The sequence below is a fragment of the Schistocerca cancellata genome, chromosome 4 (genome assembly GCF_023864275.1).
Source record: "Schistocerca cancellata isolate TAMUIC-IGC-003103 chromosome 4, iqSchCanc2.1, whole genome shotgun sequence".
NCBI classification, from domain to species: Eukaryota; Metazoa; Arthropoda; class Insecta; order Orthoptera; family Acrididae; genus Schistocerca; species Schistocerca cancellata.
In genome coordinates, this window is record NC_064629.1 from 181,401,906 (window position 1) to 181,423,898 (window position 21,993).

A 21,993-nucleotide genomic window follows, 5' to 3' on the forward strand; every position below is an offset into this window, starting at 1 on the left:
CTATGCAGGCGTTAACATAAATCCAGTTTAGACCTGTCCGGTAGGGTATTGGTAGGTATTGTAGGGCTGTTTTAATGCCAGTAGTATAGTGGTGGGCCGCGACACACTCGGGTAGTACCTTTAGAGCAGACTTGATTTATACTGGTGACAAGTAGAATCGTTACCAGTGTGTTTCCATGAATTGTTGTATTTGCCGATACAATGTATTAGCAAAAAAAATAATTATTTAGTAGCAAAAACACACCCTGCGTGTACTCATTACAACAACAAAGACAATAATAATAATAATAATAATAATAATAATAATAATAATAATAATAATAATGTGTAAAGTGCTGGACGTTAAGATTTTACCGGGTGTTCGTCTCTTCTTGCTTCGTATGTATTGTTAGAACTGCAACAACATGTGATGCGAAGAACAAACCATGTAATACAGTTGTAGAAGTCAGTATAAATGCGCGAATATTTGTTGGAAAATTAACATTGCCGTTTGGAATAGTAGTGTACAGTGTATATGCGAAGGTATGAGATCCAGTATACGGACAAATACAGTCAAATGGTATCCCATTTGATGTCAGTACAGTATATAACAAGACATCGAGTCAGGTGGCGGAGAGCGGAACTTGTTATAAAGGCAGTCGGCTGTGTGCGATGTTAGGGTGTGCGTACGTGCCTTTTTTTGCAGATAGCAGACAGACACCACTAGTGACAGTACTTGTGTACATGAACCAGGTCTGTGACATTGATCGCGGAAGACAGTTATTATGTGATGAAAAAGCAAAAATCTGTATGTACACTCCTGGAAATGGAAAAAAGAACACATTGACACCGGTGTGTCAGACCCACCATACTTGCTCCGGACACTGCGAGAGGGCTGTACAAGCAATGATCACACGCACGGCACAGCGGACACACCAGGAACCGCGGTGTTGGCCGTCGAATGGCGCTAGCTGCGCAGCATTTGTGCACCGCCGCCGTCAATGTCAGCCAGTTTGCCGTGGCATACGGAGCTCCATCGCAGTCTTTAACACTGGTAGCATGCCGCGACAGCGTGAACGTGAACCGTATGTGCAGTTGACGGACTTTGAGCGAGGGCGTATAGTGGGCATGCGGGAGGCCGGGTGGACGTACCGCCGAATTGCTCAACACGTGGGGCGTGAGGTCTCCACAGTACATCGATGTTGTCGCCAGTGGTCGGCGGAAGGTGCACGTGCCCGTCGACCTGGGACCGGACCGCAGCGACGCACGGATGCACGCCAAGACCGTAGGATCCTACGCAGTGCCGTAGGGGACCGCACCGCCACTTCCCAGCAAATTAGGGACACTGTTGCTCCTGGGGTATCGGCGAGGACCATTCGCAACCGTCTCCATGAAGCTGGGCTACGGTCCCGCACACCGTTAGGCCGTCTTCCGCTCACGCCCCAACATCGTGCAGCCCGCCTCCAGTGGTGTCGCGACAGGCGTGAATGGAGGGACGAATGGAGACGTGTCGTCTTCAGCGATGAGAGTCGCTTCTGCCTTGGTGCCAATGATGGTCGTATGCGTGTTTGGCGCCGTGCAGGTGAGCGCCACAATCAGGACTGCATACGACCGAGGCACACAGGGCCAACACCCGGCATCATGGTGTGGGGAGCGATCTCCTACACTGGCCGTACACCACTGGTGATCGTCGAGGGGACACTGAATAGTGCACGGTACATCCAAACCGTCATCGAACCCATCGTTCTACCATTCCTAGACCGGCAAGGGAACTTGCTGTTCCAACAGGACAATGCACGTCCGCATGTATCCCGTGCCACCCAACGTGCTCTAGAAGGTGTAAGTCAACTACCCTGGCCAGCAAGATCTCCGGATCTGTCCCCCATTGAGCATGTTTGGGACTGGATGAAGCGTCGTCTCACGCGGTCTGCACGTCCAGCACGAACGCTGGTCCAACTGAGGCGCCAGGTGGAAATGGCATGGCAAGCCGTTCCACAGGACTACATCCAGCATCTCTACGATCGTCTCCATGGGAGAATAGCAGCCTGCATTGCTGCGAAAGGTGGATATACACTGTACTAGTGCCGACATTGTGCATGCTCTGTTGCCTGTGTCTATGCGCCTGTGGTTCTGTCAGTGTGATCATGTGATGTATCTGACCCCAGGAATGTGTCAATAAAGTTTCCCCTTCCTGGGACAATGAATTCACGGTGTTCTTATTTCAATTTCCAGGAGTGTAGATGGACATGGGCCTCTGTAATCGTAAAATAGCCGAGAAGTTGAACCATTCAAGTACAGTGATTGATAATTTCGTTACATTGGGCGCACGATATGGACACAACGGAAAATATGCGCTAAGTAGAAAATTATGAGTCATTAGAATTGTTACTTTCGCCCAAAGCAAGGACCACAAACCGTTATTCTCCTTGATTTCTTGTTGATTTACAGTTGCCAGTAACGGCCAGACGTGTACGACAAATTTTGTCAAATGACAGACTTCGCGCGTGTTAAGATTTAGGCAGCCTTGTGCGCCAAAGGTAAATCAAACATTCCCTGGCTGAATACTGGGACGAACTCCAGCATTTACACTGAGATGCTAGAGACGGAATTGATTAGAATTTACAAGGACCTAGGCGTCGAAAGTCTAATGTTTCTACAACATAATGCATCTGTGCATGTTTCTGCTACAAAAAAAGTGGTTGGAAGATAAAGACAACGGTTTCTTGCCCTGACTTGCACGTAGCCTGGATCTGAACTCCGTGTAAACCTTTCGGGGTTTATCGCAATGGAAGGCAATTTGAGGCCGTATTTGAGCTGAAAAGAGCGACACGAGAAGAGCTGGCGTCAATTTCACTGCATGAACTACAAACCGTACCAAAATCAATGCCGAAGATAATTTTTGAGATAAATACCAAGAACAAAGGTTGGACAAAACACTAACATTGCAGTAACACGACAGGACAGAGTGTGTGTCTATACCAATTTCCAACCAGAATATGCAAACGCCTTATTTTGTTACATGTGTTATGAAAGAATCTGTGAAATTCCGTCATGACTGTTTATATCTTATATGTATCTACTACGTTCATGATAAATTGAATGAATGTATGCTTCAGACATCGTACTCGTATTTTACTTTCGTAGGAACCCTGCCGTTTGATTTCCATTGCCATATCAGAGTCAAGCCTGAAGCTTCGGAGAGGGGAAGTCTGTGTATAAGATATTACTAAATCTTTTTATCCTTACTTAAAGCGATCGGATTCCACCTTTCGAAAGCCGCCACTGAAGGAGGCCAACACATGAAGATAGCGTAATACAGCTATGCATTTTTACAACCGAATACCGTAAACACCCAGTTCATGTACGTGCGTGTTTTAGCGTTAGCGCTTGGAGGATGACGTAGATCCCCTGGCTGTGGAGAGATCTATTAGAATCACAGCCCCATCTGACTCCAAAAACTGACAGAAATATGTACGAAAAGGCCGAGAAAGGATTTTTTTTTCCAGATACATAACGCACTAACCATGCAATGGAGCTGATTATTTCTGTAGGCAAACTGCAGAACGATGTTAAAAAACGACAGTTAGTAGCTGTTCGTCGTTAATTGATACTACATGGAAATGACTGTCAAAGAGTTCAGGTGAACAGGGGCAAAACACGCTATTCATTTTGCTCCCTACTGTAAGATTCAGTTCTGGCTTAAACTGGTAGAAATTCATTAATTAAAACAGACTTTTTTTGTGTATCCCTTCTTTCCAGAGGGTTTTCATTGCTGTGTGTGTGTGTGTGTGTGTGTGTGTGTGTGAATACAGTTGTAAATACTAGTACAGGGTGTTGGAGAATGTACTGCTTTCGACGCATATAACATACTGTTTTTTTTTTTTTTTTTTTTTAATAAGAAACTGAATGCGCGTTGGTAAGAGAGACGTCCGAATTTACAGACATAGCAGGTAATGCTTCGTAGGCTCTTTTGATAGCTCTGTCACCCTGGGACCGCTTGCCTCCATCCTCTGTTAAACATCTTTTACCTCCATACGTTATTATTGACAGAAACAGTTACTCTCTCGCTATAAAGTAGTCTGGCAGCCTTTAAAGTGGTTTCATACAGTATGCGTTTTGCATGCATGAAAAGAAGTCTCATACGTCCAACCTATGCCCCGGTGTGTACTCACATCACATCATGCTCGTAAGATAGTGTGATTACAACCACATTTAGAAGGTATGACTAGAAGATTGCGTGTCTGGTAGTGTCATCATCAGGACCTGATGCTTTTCATTTGTTGGTGGTGGTCATATTGTCGCACTAAGGCGCATTGCTGTGTTTGTCCTACACTTTTACGATTACTGAGGCAGGCTTCCGGGGAATTAAAGTAAAAATACTGTTGGACATGTGTGGCTGTGCGTACATTCCGTATAATCATGCTCAGTTATGGATTATAACGCCGTACTGTGCATATCGATAGTTTTAGTTATTTGACCTGGAAATTAGTTACCTGTGCTGCCAAACAGCGATGCTGACAGCTCTACTGTGGACTATCTGTAGGTTCAGGATTGCCTATCCGTTGTAAGCAAACCGGTATGGAATGCAATACTTCCTCAAAGGCTTTTTGATAGCGTTAATAACATAGAAAGTGCCCCTTTAAAAAGACTGGGAAAGCAGGCTTCATTATTATTATGCACTCGCAGCTATAGCTGCGAGTGCACCTACGACTAGCTTTTCAGTCTATTATTATCGCATAAGTAAAATATTTAGGATTGTCGAGGCGTGTTACGTGATCTGATCGACAGTCTGAGACACTTACTGAGTTGATTTAATAGATGTAGGCTATAATTATTGCGAAAAAATACTTTCATAGAAGGCTGTTTTACTGAATGTCCAGTGCTTATAATACGTATATATTTCTGAACAAACATTAGACGTACAGATTCATCGTAAAAGTCTGTCCGAACACTAGGTCTCTTATTGTTTACAACAGAACATCGCGTCTCTCTTCCTAAAAAACTCACTCAGTACAATATCTTGTGCCACTCACAAAAACTGTGCTGGAGAGAGGAATACGCCTGTCGATCGCTAATTTCTCTGCTATTTCGCGAAATGTCACTTCTCAGTAGTGTTCCACGCGAAAACCGTGTTGCCCGATAATACTAGCGTGTTGATGGAATCTACTTCCACGAAGTCCAGCAATACGTTATTGGTTTTCTCGTGAGTCTTCTACTTAGAACAGTGTGTGTTACAGCAACAGGAAGAGTGTCACTGCTACAAAGTGTAGCCAACAGGCTCATGAAACTGCAAAAACTGTATTACTGGATTTACTTAGCAGCCCGAGACCTATATCAGCTTAGCTTAATATATATGGAAAATAATTATCGTGCTCTGTAACTTAATTACACAAGTATGGTCCCTTGACAGATTACACTCCTGTAGAGTCATATCAGAGGAAAATATCACATTAATGCATTCCAGACATTTTTTATCGAATAAGATGTCGCTTTTATCACCACCTTAGAAGATAACGATAAAAAAATGTAGTAACATCCTTTATAGAGCCTTCCCCTCTCAGAAGCTTCAAGATTGACGCTGTCTGATATTAGCTGATTTTTACTTCGTTATCAGACGATGTTGGAAGTTCTAACAATATATGCGAAGCAGGAAGAGGTGATTTTCTGGTAAAATCATAACGTCCAACGCTTTACACTTACTGTTTTTTATTATTATTATTATTATTATTATTATTATTATTACTATTGTTGTTGTTGTTGTTGTTGTTGTTATGAGTACAAGCAGGGTGTGTTTTTGTTACTAAATAATGCTTTTTTTGCTAATAAGACTGTATCGGTAAATAGAACAATTGAAGGAACACACTGGTAACGATTATACTTTTCACCAGCATAAATCAAGTCTGCTCTAATGGTATTACCCGAATGTGTCACGGTCCACGACTACACTATTGGCATTAAAACAACCGTACAGTATCTACGAATACCCGCCCGGACAGGTCTAAACTGGAATTATGTTAACGCCTGCATCGCTCTTTCCGAGAGATGATTCCGATTTTCTAGTGCGGTTTCGCGGTGGACATGCACACTTATAGGTCTTTGATTGCGGAACACAATCACAGAAACGCTACAACCAGGTGTAATCGCTGTCACATTAGTATGTATGTATACGGCTAGATTTACTGCCCACGTAGGTGTTTTGGCTTGGGGAGTAACGGTGTATACACAAGACAGGTTAACTGCCTGTAGCAGCACTGGTAGGGTGTTACACCTCGAAGCACTGATCCACAAGGGAGTGGCACTATATAATCAGATTTTCCGTGTGGTCTTTAATGCAGTAAACTTTATCGAGTCCAGTATTCTATCACTCAGTGCTCCAACTTACGAGCGCTTACAGCAAATACAGATGTCTTACGTTCTCCACTTGTGTCCAGACTTCTCCATACTCTGTGTTTAAAGTAATATGTTAGACCTGCCTGTACAACTGCACTGGCTTCTTATTCTTCTTTTTCTTTTTTTTTTTTGTCTAGTAGGTGATTATATTCCTCCTCCTTCGTGGCCGTTGTTTTCACCATATACTTCAGTTTTCGTTTTTATATTCCTCCTCCTTCGTGGCCGTTGTTTTCACCATATACTTCAGTTTTCGTTTTTTTCTGTTTTCTTTTTCGTATACATTAACAGCACTAAAAGGCGTAATTTCTATAATGGCTTACGTCTGCTCTGTACATTGGTTCTTAAGACTTGTGGCGTAACATTATTTACGGGAGTAAATCACAATTCGGAAATATCCGCATCTGACGGTACTGTGGAGAAAGATGTTCTGGATTGTGAGAAATCTGTTTCCTCCTGCTTTAATATTCTACTTCAGTGTAACAATAACATCGTCTTTGGCTGAGTCAGTGTTAAGAATATCCACGCAGTCTACAGGTAGATAATAAAATTGCATACAGACAGAACGTAATTTACAAGCTTTTCTTGGTCTTCAGAGAGTCCGGAAGGTTCATTTGTACACCATTCAATTTTCGAGTATTCTTACTGCTCCTGCAGAACGTTATTAAAAACCACCCAGCAGGTGTTTCGTAAGTTATTCGTTAACTGACGCCACATGGAAGTGGTTGGCACAGAGCACATTGCAATTTCTGTTTGTTGGTGTTTAATACTTACACAGTCTTGCATACGATCCATCGTGTAACTGTATATTAAGGCCTCCAGCCTGGTAATTCCATGTCCTTTGGTCAAGGAAGACGTAAAAATTTATCGTAGCCGCGTATTTGCACACGATATAAAATCTATCGGGTGGTTACCAGTAACTTTGTTCACTTCCATGCTTGTGATTTGTTATATATCTTTACAATACAGCTTGAGCCCAAGATCGTTAAACAAAAGTCAATCCCTACTCTTCTATCATTGTCTAGAGTCACATTGATGCAGTTTCTCCGGCAGTCTTCTTCCATGGCGAAGCCGTTATTTGATATTAGGTAGTCATACGTCTGCATTTAACTAAAAACCCCAGCAAAATGTTCCATTATGTCCAAATCCAGAAGATAATAGTCGCCTGCGCGTAGCTGCAGAAAAGTTCCCCATTTGATCGCAGAAGTTAACTATCTTAATGTTATCGCAAAAACGGGATATGTAATGGGCTGCTTCTTCCTGTTAAGGAGCGTGTCATTTTCGGTGTAATTTATACAGCCAATGTCAGTAACAAGACTGTCCTGTAGTAACCACCAACCAAAGTGTTCATCGGTTGATGTCAGTAGTTATGCAACCTTCTCTGTCAATGTTTGAGATGCTGTTCAGTCTTCTCTAAATGGCTGGTTCAAATGGCTCTGAGCACTATGCGACTTAACTCCTGAGGTCATCAGTCGCCTAGAACTTGGAACTAATTAAACCTAACTAGCCTAAAGACATCACACACATCAATGCCCGAGGCAGGATTCGAACCTGCGACCGTTGCGGTCGCTCGGTTCCAGACTGTAGCGCCTAGAACCGCACGGCCACTCCGGCCGGCTCAGCCTTCTCTAAGTGTGTATTTTGTAGTGCTGTGATACACACGCAAGCGCGCGCGCGCTCACACACACACACACACACACACACACACACACACACACACACACACACACACACACTCTTGGGTTGGAAACATTACTTCTTTTTTGTTTTATTCTCAAGCAATATGAGAACGACCATGTTCTTTTTATCACGTCATAGTACTGTAGGGGTATGGCTTTGCAAGAGTTTATACATCAATCTGCGGTATATCCGTTTCCCTCCAAATCAGAACGACTTGTGCAAATGATGTGATAGGTTTTTTCGGGAGAGGTGGTTTCCACTTTCCTGTGCTGGAAGTCTATGCTAGTAGCAGTAGTATGTTATTACCGTTTCATTTTTTGTGAGAAACATAGGCTTTTTGTAATAAGAAATCAGTGGCATTTAATACGGTTTACATTCTGCTGTGTACAAAATGACGCTCCACGCGGAATCCGGGCTCAGGAGCCACATTTACCGAAAAGCGCCTATACTCAGTCTCTGTTGGACTCCTCGTCCCCACCAAGTCACTAGGGGCGGCTGGAGGGGTGAGATAGAGGGTCGAGACAGAGCGCGCAATTACATAAGAGGCCAATTAATTAAGTTGTAATCTTATTGCGGTCAGGGATAAAGTCGTAATTAGATGAAACTGAGCCAGTAAGAACAGGGTCCTACTTCCATCTTATCCCTTTCTGCCAGCAAAAATATTCCAAGAGAAAGCGGAAAAAGATTTCAGCTGTGTTCAAACATGTCACGACCTCGACATACTTTTTATTTAATAACAAATGTTTTGAAGAGACTGACAGGTTCTCCATAGGTAGTCCCTTGTCGCTCTTGGTGGCTAACTTGTTTGTGGAGATCGTCGAGGTAAACGCGCCACAGTAGTTTGGAGGTATGTTGATGACACGATTGTAGTGTGGCCCCATGGTGAAGATAAATTACTAGACTTTTTAAATTGTCTGTATTCCATCCATAGACAAATCCAGTTTACAATGTAAATTGAAAAAGAGGGATGACTTCCATTTTTGGATTTGGTACGACGTAAGGATGGCGGCACTTCAAACATGCAGTATATCGGATATCAACGCTTACGGATTTATATTTACGTGCATATAGCTGCCACTATTCTTCCCAGGCGATGAGTGTTCTCTTAAGGCTGGTACAGAGCACACATTATCTAGAGGACGAGCTTCTACATTTGAAGAGCGTTTTTGAAGCCAACGGGTATTCTGCACAGTATATACGTGAGGCACTACGAATGAAACCAACGTTGGGCATGGAGGAGGAGACACGGAAAGTTTTGAATCCATGGCTCTCCTGCCATATGTGGGAAGTCTATCGTCAAACATAGGACGGATCTTCAGGAAACACAAAGTAAAAGTGATTATTCGCCCTCTTCCAAAGGCAGCAGCGCTCCTGGATTCCATTAAAGATGATTTGGTGCTTTGGAAGGCTGGAGTTTACAAGATCCCCCGTGAGTGTGGCCTTCCGTGTATCTGACGACATGTACAGTACATGAGAGATGCACAGAGCCCCGCAGATACACTCTGCTCTTACAACCTAGTAAGTCGGCTGTGACAGAGCACTGTAGTGATACAGGACTCACTATTGTGTACGATAACGTCGAAATTGTAGCCTCGAATTCATCTTTCTGGAACTCAGTTGTAAAACAAGCAACTGAAATTCAGTTGGCGAGGAATTTAATTAAGGGATAGCAGCTTCAGCTTGAATAAAACGTGTAATCGTGCACTTTCTATAATAAACTTACAAAGACGTTGCCACAGTACATCTCGCAGTTATACTTTGATATCCCAGCGTTGATCGGCCGCGCAGCGTGCGTATGTTGTACCTCTTTGCCTCCGATCAACTTCTCTGTCACTTCGTGTATTTGTGGCCGCATGCGCAGTGGCACGGTCCCCCAGTTTGAAAGGACTGAGCACGTGATGGAGCGTCAGTCTTTCGGCTCATTCTGAACTTGGCTAAACGACACACAGCCGAAATATCAGAAGCAAAAGTGAAATTTATGCGGCTGCACACCCGAAATTTAATGGAGCCATCAGTAACGAATTCCCTCACTGTAGCAGTCAAATTGCTCCATGCAGTCTGACAGACATGGAACACTGAAGTTGCATGTTAAGCTTTGGAAGACTGTTCGAGGCAGCCAGAGATTTTCAAGTATTACATTCTTAGGTTTAATTATATTGTGGGCTGACGCAAATACTGTTACTTATTAATTTTTGGAAATGCCGCATATAAATACACTGCATGACAAAGAAAAGTGAAGTACCTATAAGAGGAGGAAACTTTACAGTTTTAGAGGATGTGTGATGTTACTTCGGTGACGCCAAAATAGAGTAAAATTTACGTAGAAACGTGGCACTATAGGCCCACTTAGAATTACCAAGCGAAGTGGCGCACTGGTTAGCACACTGGACTCGCATTCGGGAGGACGACGGTTCAATCCCGCGTCCGGCCATCCTGATTTAGGTTTTCCGTGATTTCCCTAAATCACTCCAGGCAAATGCCGGCATGGTTCCTTTGAATGGGCACGGCCGACTTCCTTCCCAGTCCTTCCCTAATCCTATGAGACCGATGACCTCGCTGTTAGGTTTCTTCCCACAAAACAATCCAATCCCACTTATCATTATGACTTTGCACCCACTCCGGCTTATATATTGATTCGGTTGGGAAGGGTGTCATCTCCTGGGGCAAAAAGATCCGCAACTATCGTTACTGGCCCTTAATATCCTGGGTACAGATACTGGGACAAAGCTGATGTGAAAGTTGTTCCCTCACATATTCTACTGGGGACACATCTGGGAAACTGACATTTGGGGATGATCATAGTCATATTGAAAAATGACACTTCTATACTGTCGAATGAGAATTAACGGCTGCAGAACGTCCGTGATGATGTATTGTTGTGCGGTCAGAGTCGTCTGGGGGTAGTGCTGAACCACGATTGATCGCAGAATATCATGCGACGCCATTCATCTGCAGGCCCTGCTTCCCAGTCACGGCACCACACCAGACGTGGTGAAGGGACAACGTATTGGTACAAACAACCGTTTGACCAGTCGAATTTGTGCATTTATATACGAATTTTTCGTACTTATTGCATTAAATATGGATTTTTTTGGTTGGCTTTAAAAGGTTAATAATTGGTGTTACGGTGTAAATTTATGTTTATATAAATGAACTGTTACCTTTTAATTTATTGAAGCTCTGCCTCTCTTCCCGCTGGTTTGCAGCCATCATCGATAATACACTTTCTGGTAATGCTGAGACGACTTTAATGGAAAGAATATGATTCTTTTTAATTGTTTGGTGACGTAATGGCTTGCCTTAGAAGCACATAGTACTTCCGATTCTTGAAGTACTTTTTTCCGAGAAATATTTGTCATCATTCGCTAATATCTTAGAGTTTCTTTAATTAATAGAGTTTCACAATCTGAAGCACCATTGCGGATGCTATATGTCGCATTGGATGTTTGTTAAGGATCACTTTTTATCCAGTCTCGTGATTTACTCCGTCTCCAAGTCACTGAGCGTTTCGCCATTCTGATCCAGACACAAAATTCACTATTAAGAAAAAGCCTATTTATTAACTTGAACGGAATAGAAACTAGGTTATTTATTGGCTCTTGAGTAAGAAGCAAACATGAGTGTAGTTAACAGTAATGATTTAAGGATACCAAAACGATCGAATGTTTCCGCTCAGAACTGAATGCGTCGAACTACGTCAACGGTTTCCATACGGTTACTCCAACAGATTCGTTTTACTCAAAAGAATGAATGAATAATTCAACGGATATGTAAAACTACTACCAAAAGAGTCGATTGTTTTCACTCGGTTGTGCCCATCACTATCCAAACGCAGCCGTTTTACGGCAAGAAAGGAAGAATGAATTGATTGATGGTGTTAATAACGATCATCCTCCTTTACCTCCTCTGCATTACTGCAGATGACGTGTCACTGAGCACATTTGCTCTGTCATACAGTACACGTGAGGCGCCTAGTTGTTTTACTGCACTGTGTGGAATACTAAGGTTATGTTATAGTTCACTAACCTGCTGTCTTCAAGTTGATGTCCCCAGCGCAGAAAACAGCACGAAGGTCGTAAGTTCTGTATCTTGAGGCTGAAACTTACTTTTAGTGAGGTTCTGTTCTGAAATAATGTATCACTTCTTTGGGTGCCACTCGCGTATTTTAATATAGCCACACGAGAAGACTGCATGATCTTAATACAAAACCTTCTGATACAGCAAAGTACATCTTCAAACACAATGTTTACGAAAATGTATCTTTACACTATTTGTGGCACGTGTCTGTGCCTCATGACTACCGGAGTGGATCTTTTAATACTGAATACTGGCAAACACATCTTGCCACAGACAACGTGACTGTACATCTCGACTGCCTAATCCAGAGTGACGAACAGGAACTTAAATAAAAAATGGAAAACTTCTTACAACAGACAACATGTCTGTTCTTCTCGACTGCCTAATCCAGAGTGACGAACAGCCCGGAACACTTCACCCGCCATACCAGAAAAGGCGTGACCCGAACGCTTCCGAATTGCTTCGTCTGCAATTTCGTCAGTCTTTTGTTTTTGATTTAAATTGTTTTTAATAATTCTAAAATGACTGACTGATAGTCAGCTGTTGAGAGATATTTATATTAAAAAGTGAAGTCATTCCAATGAGTAGTTTAACTAATAATAATAACTATACTTCAACGTTTTGGCGCCCTTGCTCCGAACACAGCAGCCAATCACAGAGGAGTAGCATTATGCAGGCGGTCTTTCTCACGGGAAATGTACCGAACCTAACATCTGCCACAGGTACCTCACACCACATTTCGTCATCTACACTCCTGGAAATTGAAATAAGAACACCGTGAATTCATTGTCCCATTGACACTTTATTGACACATTCCTGGGGTCAGATACATTACATGATCACACTGACAGAACCACAGGCACATAGACACAGGCAACAGAGCATGCACAATGTCGTCACTAGTACAGTGTATATCCACCTTTCGCAGCAATGCAGGCTGCTATTCTCCCATGGAGACGATCGTAGAGATGCTGGATGTAGTCCTGTGGAACGGCTTGCCATGCCATTTTCACCTGGCACCTCAGTTGGACCAGCGTTCGTGTTGGACGTGCAGACCGCGTGAGACGACGCTTCATCCAGTCCCAAACATGCTCAATGGGGGACAGATCCGGAGATCTTGCTGGCCAGGGTAGTTGACTTACACCTTCTAGAGCACATTGGGTGGCACGCGATACATGCGGACGTGCAATGTCCTGTTGGAACAGCAAGTTCCCTTGCCGGTCTAGGAATGGTAGAACGATGGGTTCGATGACGGTTTGGATGTGCCGTGCACTATTCAGTGTCCCCTCGACGATCACCAGTGGTGTACGGCCAGTGTAGGAGATCGCTCCCCACACCATGATGCCGGGTGTTGGCCCTGTGTGCCTCGGTCGTATGCAGTCCTGATTGTGGCGCTCACCTGCACGGCGCCAAACACGCATATGACCATCATTGGCACCAAGGCAGAAGCGACTCTTATCGCTGAAGACGACACGTCTCCATTCGTCCCTCCATTCACGCCTGTCGCGACACCACTGGAGGCGGGCTGCACGATGTTGGGGCGTGAGCGGAAGACGGCCTAACGGTGTGCGGGACCGTAGCCCAGCTTCATGGAGACGGTTGCGAATGGTCCTCGCCGATACCCCAGGAGCAACAGTGTCCCTAATTTGCTGGGAAGTGGCGGTGCGGTCCCCTACGGCACTGCGTAGGATCCTACGGTCTTGGCGTGCATCCGTGCGTCGCTGCGGTCCGGTCCCAGGTCGACGGGCACGTGCACCTTCCGCCGACCACTGGCGACAACATCGATGTACTGTGGAGACCTCACGCCCCACGTGTTGAGCAATTCGGCGGTACGTCCACCCGGCCTCCCGCATGCCCACTATACGCCCTCGCTCAAAGTCCGTCAACTGCACATACGGTTCACGTCCACGCTGTCACGGCATGCTACCAGTGTTAAAGACTGCGATGGAGCTCCGTATGCCACGGCAAACTGGCTGACACTGACGGCGGCGGTGCACAAATGCTGCGCAGCTAGCGCCATTCGACGGCCAACACCGCGGTTCCTGGTGTGTCCGCTGTGCCGTGCGTGTGATCATTGCTTGTACAGCCCTCTCGCAGTGTCCGGAGCAAGTATGGTGGGTCTGACACACCGGTGTCAATGTGTTCTTTTTTCCATTTCCAGGAGTGTATATACTTCTTGCATCTCCACTGCTCTGGGAACAGCTTCTTGGAGCCTAATATGATAGCTGACTAAGCCAGAAATATTACAGTTTGTGTTGTGATGTTACTGACAACCTACGGATGGGATAGTAATTCTCTAGTGCAGCACGGAGTCCATTACTTGTGCCAGGAGCAGATGTGGAATGGGTACCATGTGTTTGGTGCACAGTACGGCGGCCCTGCAGACGCTGTCGACTGAAACCTTAATGACTAGTATGCCTGGTCCTAACGTTCTTATGGATACCAACATCACGTCAGTGCCACATAAGAACCGCCACGGCCAGATTGAGATCAACAGTGAGGTCCCTTACAAATTCTGTCAGGTGTTACGCTGGCTCACACGAGAGCGCGGCATATCCGTGTCATTTAACATCTGACGCTGTTTGTGTCCGTACCCTATTAGGCGTGGTAACATTAAACGCGAACGATACTAACGCACTCTACCTGTCGCGGAGAATCGCAGCTTTAATCATTTACACACTCACCGATTGTGTGTACGTGTACTATGTTACGTTAACATCGGGCCGTATCTTCTGGACGCTTCACTTATTTTATCAGGAAGTGTACAATTAAAAGAACAGTTACTTTACTGGCTATTAAAATTCCTACACCACGAAGATGACTTGCTACAGACGCGAAATTTAACCGACAGGAAGAAGATGATCTCATATGCAAATGATTAGCTTTTCAGAGCATTCACACAAGGTTGCCGCCGGTGACGACACCTACAACGTGCTGACGTGAGGAAAGTTTCCATCCGATTTCTCATACACAAACAGCAGTTGACCGGCGTTGCCTCGTGTAAGGAGGAGAAATGCGTACCATCACGTTTCCGATTTTAATAAAGATCGGATTGTAGCCTATCGCGATTGCGGTTTATCGTATCGCGACATTGCTGCTCTCGTTGATCGAGATATAATGACTTAGCAGAATATGGAATCGATGGGTTCAGGAGGGTAATACGGAACGCCGTGCTGGATCCCAACGGCCTCGTATCATTAGCAGTCGAGATGACAGGCATCTTATCCGCATGGCTGTAACGGATCGTGCAGCCACGTCTCGATCCCTGAGTCAACAGATGGGGACGTTTGCAAGACAACAACCATCTGCACGAACAGTTCGACGATGTTTGCAGCAGCATGGACTATCAGCTCGGAGATCATGGCTGCGGTTACCCTTGACGCTGCATCACAGACAGGAGCGCCTGCGATGGTTTACTCAGCGACGAACCTGGGTGCACGAATGGCAAAACGTTATTTTTTCGGATGAATCCAGGTTCTGTTTACAGCATCATGATGGCCTCATCCGTGTTTGGCGACATCGCGGTGAACGCAACCTTAGAAGCGTGTATTCGTCATCGCCATACTGGCGTATCACCCGGCGTGATGGTATGGGGTGCCACTAGTTACACGTCTCGGTCACGTCTTGTTCGAATTGACGGCACTTTGAACAGTGGACGTTACATTGCAGATGTGTTACGACCCGTGGCTCTACCCTTCATTCGATCCCTGCGAAACCCTACATTTCAGCAGGATAATGCACGACCGCATGTTGCAGGTCCTGTACGGGACTTTCTGGATACAGAAAATGTTCGACTGCTGCCCAGGCCAGCACATTCTCCAGATCTCTCACCAATTGAAAACGTCTGGTCAATGGTGGCCGAGCAACTGGCTCGTCACAATACGCCAGTCACTACTCTTGATGAACTGTGGTATCGTGTTGAAGCTGCATGGGCAGCTGTGCCTGTACACGCCATCCAAGCTCTGTTTGACTCAATGCCCGGGCGTATCAAGGCCGTTATTACGGGTTTGTTCTGGGTACTGATTTCTCAGGATCTATGCACCCAAATTGCATGAAAATGTAATCACATCTCAGTTCTAGTATAATATATTTGTCCAATGAATACCCGTTTGTCATCTGCATTTCTTCTTTGTGTAGCAATTGTAATGGCGAGTAGTGTATGATAAAGTTGGCAGCTGTATTACAGGTTGTTATAATATGTTTGTTAGAGTTACAGATTTTAATCTCCGTTTACCGTAAGCTAAGTTTCTCCCGTGTTACATATATAATTCATGTTTTAACATAATCATTGGTTTCATTCTTAAGACGCAACTTGTGTCTTTGCTAGTGTCTGTCGCTGCTAAACAAACATTTCCACACTGCCTGCTCCCCAATCCGCCGTACGGATAATTAAGTGCGAGTAAATCAGGCCAGTTTGTAAATGATGCCTTCTTGAATTATCATATAGATGAGGGGAGTCAACTTTTTATACCGACCGCCCAGTTTTTCTTACGTCTGTTTGTAATAAAATGTTCTAACCATGCACCGGTACCATAGTAACGGTGATTTGTAACGTAGAGTTGTAATTTTACTTTATGAAATTTATAAATCACAGTTGCAGCAGGTTAGATCATGTAAAAATTGCTTAGCAAATACTTTAAGTCAAAATTTTATGGAAATCTAGTAAAATGTTTTTTTTTAAAACCGCCTACCGCCCTCCATGAAAGCTGTATCGTCCGCTACTGGGCTGTAGGGGCCAGGTTGACTAACACTGGTCTAGCTATAGTAGCATTATTGTGCAATTATTCAAAATGAAAGTCACAATCGCATTATTTATTTTGCCACCAACCGGTTTCAACCCGCGAAGGAGTCATCTCCAAGGCAATTTACACAGTAAAGTTATAATATTAGTAAGTAATCATGTACGTAATCTACAAGCAATTAGTCAAAGTTACATAAATAAACAGATTTTTATACCCATTTGGTCGCTCGCTGGAGTCGTCACCCTGCCTGTGCACGGTTGGTAAGTGTGCGTGGCTGGTTCTCTGCATGAGCTTAAATAACGGCCAACAACACGTGGGCAGAAGGTAACGCCCTCCACGGTGACCAACGGTAGTTACATGCTTAAGCAAGAAATCGTAAATTTTGAAGTTCTAAATTTTAAATTTCTGGTTAGTTTGCGCAGTGTGAACGAATCACTTGCAAGATTTGTGTAACGGGCCCGTTTACGTGCGAAAACAATATTCACTACTAGTTAAAATTTATTTTCATGCAGCATCAGCGTTCTGTTATGCACCGGCCATGGTGGCCGAGCGGTTCTAGGCGCTACAGTCTGGAACCGCGCGACCGCTACCGTCGCAAGTTCGAATCCTGTTTCAGGCATGGATGTGTGTGATGTCCTTGGGTTAGTTAGGTTTAAGTAGTTGTAAGTCCTAGGGGACTGATGGTCTCAGAAGTTAAGTCCCATAGTGGTCAGAGCCATTTGAACCATTTTTTGTGTTATGCAGTTAGTTCAATTTCACCCCCACGAGAGCATTTAGAAAAAGTTGGTAATTATATCTTTACTCCTTTCTGAAGTTTGTGCAGCGTGGATGAGAACGTAAACGTCGTAACCATGTAGAGAATTATGCAGATGTGTTGTAACATGAATTAGCTGGTAACGGTAGCATCGTTTGTTGCTATAAACTTCCTTGTTGTAATACGGATACGTCCTTGTGACTGCCAATAGAAACTATATTGCCCACATATTGCAATAAGGTTCACGGACATGAGTGTTCGTGTAGGTTACAAGTGCAGAGTAGTGGTCGTACATGCCTCTCAGTTTCGTCGATTTCCGTTATAACGGAAACTTATTTCCTGTAATCGAAGAATCTAGCTGGGTGTGCTATTCGGTGAAACTGGGTAGGGGCGGGTCAAAATGGCCGCGAGCTGTGGTGCTATTTGCTGAAGCTCATATTTTCGGGCGGGAATTGGGCAGCAGTCCAAAGAGGTGGTCACTCATTTTTAGACATGGCCAGGCGTGGGTGTTAACGTGGGTAGCGGCGGGAGCGGCGTCCACACGCCGCTAGTACACGCTGGTCGCTTGTATCTCTCGGTGTGCAACTCAGCGCTCAACAAACATGCCCCAGGCCGAAACCCAGAGTTTGTTCACTACATACTTCATCCTGCTTGTCCTGCTGATCGCGCTATGGATGTTATACGCAGGCCTATTTTAGGCCGTGGTACGATCACTGCATGGCTCTTTTTAAAGATACCATTAATTTTTGTCTTTTGCGAAGCAAGTCGATGTTCTGGATTTACACAACGTCATATAGGTGATGGGCCGAATTTTTAATCGGGTCATCACCATGTTCATTTTTGTTCTCTCTGCGGTCCGTGATGATAATCCACTTGTTTTAGACCAAGCCTGTGTCATACTCACTGGATAAAATGATGTATATATATCGATAATCCGTTGTTAATCTGAAGTATGGTTTCTCAAGTAACCGACACCGAGATTTTTATTTCTAACGCGGCACTCACTCTCCCATCAGCAATATTTGCGCTTTATAGCGTCCAAATTGTTGATTTTGTATGTGTTTTGTTACCTGTGCTTCTTCACCTGGGTTAGTCTGTTGAAATCGCGCATATTAATTTTGAAACATGCACAAAACTTAGGTTTCAGACATTTTCTTTGCTACGGAATAGTCTTGATGCTGCGAATGATGTATGAAACCTTCGCAGGACCACGTTTTAAATTCAATTCTCCGGAAGCTTGCGTCGTGGCGATACGTTTATTTTGTGCAGTACTTTTTGTATTCTCGATGAGAGGAAACTGGTTCTTATTTGTGTCGCGGTATTAATGCTGATCAGGAGTGTTTCATTATTTCGAAGATAGTGGAATAGCGCGTTCATTGAGATCGTGTGTAGTGCGTGGCGTCTTAGTAGCCCTGCTCTGCTCTTTGCAGGCAGCTTGTGAAATACACTTTCGACGCTTTCCGTTACAAGTGTTGTTTTGTTCGTATATTACATTTCGTAACGTCTCCAGATTTCCTTGAACTGCTTTTAAGAAAGTTTATTTTATATATGGCACGATGGCTGTTCATTCCCCACATGTACAAAACAGTAGTACACTTAGTGTTATTTAACAATAAAATTATTATTATTATTAATATTATTATTATTGGTTTTGTTCTGATTTATTATTGTCGCTTTGCTGCTGAATTATGTGACATTATGGGTTTAAATACTAAAGTATGTTAATTTGACGAATTGATGGTACAGTTCTCATTTTCAGCCGTACTTTGTTTTCGTTAATATCCATACGAATGTAAATAAAATATTGGACAATCCGTCATTGATGTAAGAAAAGCTGTTGTTCTAAAGCTGTAAACTTACTAGTGTGAAGGATTTATCTTGAGGTTCAAGCTCATTCCTTTATCCGTGTTCGCTTACGGATTAAGTTCTTTTTATGTAGGTTCCGTCTTCAACAAATACAGTTTTTTTCTTTGTTAGCCAGACAAATGTTGCTGATGATGCAGCATCTTCATTGTGTGTGTGTGTGTGTGTGTGTGTGTGTGTGTGTGTGTGTGGTTCTTTCAATCAAATAATGGGAAAAATGATTCTTAGTCTCCATACAAATACAATTTCAGTTTTTAAATAAAGCATTCGCAAGTTGATACAGATTATTTTAAATTGTACCGTGTTAATAAGGTGTGTGGTTTCTTTACATTTATGTACCTTGCATCATGGCTATTATTCGTTTTAAGTTTGGAATCTGTAGCCATAGAGAATTAAATATAGAGAACTTATTTACATCCAAAATTACATCTGGAATGTTAAACTGTTCATGTTTTCGTTAGAGTAGAATAATGTAAAATCAGCAATTTAACATTCCATGCGTAATTTTCCTAGTAAATAAGTTTTCTATATTAAGTTCGGTATGATTGCTGATGAAAAAATTAAAAAAAAAGCTATGCTGCAAAGTAAAGAAAGCTACAGAAACCACGACATGTATCAGCAACTTACAATTTTTTTAAAAAAATCTGTTACTTTGTGAATACCTTACGTAAAAACTGAAATTCTTTATGTATAGAGACAGTAAAAACCAATTTGTCCTATTATTTGACAAAAACAAAAAATGGAAATGCTGTACTTTCAACCAAACATGTCTGGATAAATAAGAAGAAAAATAATTGTGTTTGCTCAAGGCAGGACCTATCCAAAAAAAATTTAGTATGAAGCACATTGGTTAAAACGATTGTCTGATTAGTATGAATGTAAAGTGCACAAAAACATAGTCGTTTACGAATGCTGTGGACGAATGAGAGGAACGTTATTGACTAATTTTTTGTTCTCGTAAAACTCACTATACAAATTGTTAATGATTATTTTGTTTCCTTTTTTTCAGACGTTGCCGGTTAGTGTACCAGCAGAAGCGAATTTAGTATGTTATACATTTCACTTATTTCTTCTTCGTCACAGACCTCAGTGTCTTTTGGCTCCATATTTTTTGGAAAACCATTTATATTCTTGTAGTTTGCTCTGCGACGAAACACGGGAGGAGGTGACCTGTGACTGAGTGAAATCTGGAGTAATCTCGTTAGAGGGAGGGATGGGGGAGGGCAGAGAGGGGATGTTAAACGAAAATGAATGAAGTGCTCAGACCCGCACACGCTCATTATTGTTTTTAATGCGAATTCTACTTTCTTTGGCATATCGATCTTTTGCCAACGGACTGTGTGATTTCATAGATTTTCGTCGTCACTTTCTGTAGAGCTACGTACTCAGTTGCAGTAAGAGGTACAAGCGATCGTACGATTAGAATTCCGAATCTACTCTGCAGACGTTTATCGTTTCCAGATTCTGTGATTGTTTACAAAACTACTACAAAATGAAAGAACATGAATTTGTTGAGAACACTTTGAAACTTTTATAACGCTGTTGTGCAGGAATGTATGAAAGCAGGTCTGGTTTTTAAACTACAGTAGTTAACGTTAATCGATGAAAAGTGTGACAAACATACCTCGTATGTAATTATAGTAAAAAATACATATGTCAGTTAAATTGTGTTTTTTTTAATGTTAAAAATTCCGTCAGTTTGAGTATGAACTTTAAACTGTTGTCAAGTTTAAAGTGTGGACATTTTTAGTATTGTAAATTATATAGCCTCTTGGGGATGTACCTATATGAACCCCCATTCACATTGGCTTGAATGTGTGGTCAAAAACACTTCGAACGTCGTGCTGTGGAAATATTGCTCCAGCAACATATTCTGCATGCTTTCTGATTCTGATCGGTAGCTGCATCGTAAATATTGGATATGTGCCATCATATTTCGTATGTACTTTCACGTTCGTGCGACAAGAACACCAAAATTTTATTACTTACTTGTTATATGAGCCCATAGCTCCCATATTTTAAAAAAAAATTTCAGCTGAAAGCATCATTTAAAATGAAAATTTTGTTGGTTCATATTCTCAAACGATGCGGAAGTTGGTAACCCAGCTGCTAATGCTTAAGAAAGTCATGTAAGTTTCTAGTTGGACATTTTTGAGAGGATTTCAGTTAGAAGTTTCCCTATTATTTCGTAATAGATTCGAGACCCCTCTGAAAAATTGTGGGTAGGGGGAGACCTGCACTGGAAAAATTCTCGCAGCCTGCTCACAAAATACAGTTGAGTATGTTATGTCCGTACACCCTTTGCAAATTTATATGTGAACATCGATTGTAAAGACATACCAGTGTAGCGGTTGTTAATACTACTATAGAAATTCGTCGTAAAATGAACTCACATAAAATCGCAGACTGCTGTTAATTGCTAATTTATTCACGACTGGTTTCGCAGCGCTAAAGCAACATCTTCAGGTGGTTATACTGTCACATAGATTAGCACACGGAGACTAACTCAAT

At 43.0% G+C, this 21,993-nt stretch overlaps 1 protein-coding gene across 2 annotated transcripts in view; it reads left to right on the forward strand.

Moving 5' to 3' along the window:
- Positions 1-21,993, forward strand: part of LOC126184674 (ligand of Numb protein X 2-like) — a 528,500-nt gene that overhangs the window by 73,954 nt on the left and 432,553 nt on the right. Inside the window, exon 1 of one of the 2 annotated variants that reach the window (XM_049927159.1) lies at positions 18,162-18,323. The exons of the other annotated variant lie outside the window; for it this stretch is intronic. The gene's annotated coding sequence lies outside the window, so the exon portion shown is untranslated. Of the gene's footprint in view, positions 1-18,161; positions 18,324-21,993 lie in introns of those variants that run through there. 2 annotated transcript variants of the gene reach the window in all.